This window comes from Seriola lalandi, unplaced genomic scaffold (assembly GCF_002814215.2).
Source record: "Seriola lalandi dorsalis isolate HSWRI2012SDOR001 ecotype SW California unplaced genomic scaffold, Sedor1 jcf7180002005020, whole genome shotgun sequence".
NCBI lineage: Eukaryota > Metazoa > Chordata > Actinopteri > Carangiformes > Carangidae > Seriola > Seriola lalandi.
This window is the reverse complement of record NW_019475674.1, coordinates 1-1,421: the sequence shown is the minus strand read 5'-3', so window position 1 is coordinate 1,421 and position 1,421 is coordinate 1. Positions and strand designations below refer to the sequence as shown.

The window sequence follows — 1,421 nt, the reverse complement described above, 5'->3', positions numbered from 1 at the left end:
CTCTCCCTCCTCCTGCTGTTCCATCACCTCTCCCTCCTCCTGCTGTTCCATCACCTCTCCCTCCTCCTGCTGTTCCATCACCTCTCCCTCCTCCTGCTGTCTGACCCCTCGAAACTGAAAATGAACATAAACAAATTAAACTACATTTATTTACAGTAGATTAACTGGATTTATTAGAATGATCTAGATGATTCAATGCATTATTTCATATTTTACCAATAATGTTATTCACCTCTCCTGCAGTGTTCACACTGAGATGCTGTGAGGTTAGTGAGGTGAAGTGTTTGTTGTCAGTTTTACTGTAACCATGCAGATGGACTGCGACCAGTCACTGGTTGTCAAACATTGTACAAGAACAAACTGCAGATTATTTCTCATCCAAATCATTCAGTCTGTTCAGGTTCTGTCTGTGCAAAATCGATAAACAATAAACCAAAAATAAAAAACAGCAAATGTCCTCAAAATGAATATCAGAATCTCCCTGAGGACCTGTGTGGGAAGGACCTCAGGTGTTGGGGACCTGTGAAGACTGTGACAGGTGAAAGGTTCTTAAGTAAAGTTATTAATATTGCAGCCATTAGAAATTCAAATGAATTTTCAGTGTGACATGATAAATGAATAATAATGTTGTTTTCTAGACTGATATAAATATGTTCACCTGACTTTTTATCACTGGTGTATTTTGCCCTTTTCTGCACATTTAGATTTTTAATCGTCTGTCTTTTCTGTGTCTTCAGTTTCAGCAGGTGGTGCTGTGGCACTAACCCTGACCTCCTGCAGTAACCTGAGACCTGCAGCATCATGTGGATCTGACTGGATCAGGTTAATCCTGGTCTAAATACCAGCCAGTTAATCTGGATTAAACCTGAGACCAAACAGGAACAAACACACTGTTCAGAAGGGAAAAACTTGATCAGGATCAACTCACCTGAACCTCCGGCTGCCGCCGTGGTGGTCTGCTGCCCACCAGGAATGCCTGTAAGAGGGGGGAGGACAGGGGTGAAGGTGGTGGGAGAGGAGGATGGCGGGGACGACAGGTACCAAGTGTTCAGCATGAATAAAGCTTCTGTTTCCATCAGTGTCGTTAACATCTGATGATGACTCTTCTCTTGTTGTTACAAACAAACTGGTTTTATTTGGCTCCAATTGATGATGAGTTTCCATCAGATGACAGCGACACAGATCTGTCATCACCTCAGTCATTTACAGTCTCTCAGCTTTTCATGTCTTTGTGTTTATGCAGGTTTATATTGTAAGGTTAAAGGTCACAGTGTGTTTTATCCTCTCACCCTCAATCTTATCCTGACTCTTGGAGTCATCATCATCTGGAAAGAAAAAAACATCCAACATTTATTTCTCTAATTAAGAAGTTTTTTACAACATGTTTTAAGATCACAGGTCTCAGATTAAACTCTCTCTTC

The 1,421-nt window shown here is 41.2% G+C and overlaps 1 long non-coding RNA gene across 1 annotated transcript; it reads right to left on the bottom strand.

Moving 5' to 3' along the window:
- Positions 1-11: 11 nt before the first annotated feature.
- Positions 12-1,385, bottom strand: LOC111669608 (uncharacterized). The gene is made up of 3 exons (XR_002761799.2): positions 1,290-1,385; positions 929-976; positions 12-114 (listed from the first exon to the last, which is right to left on the bottom strand). It is a non-coding gene; the product is annotated as an uncharacterized LOC111669608 (long non-coding RNA).
- Positions 1,386-1,421: the final 36 nt, after the last annotated feature.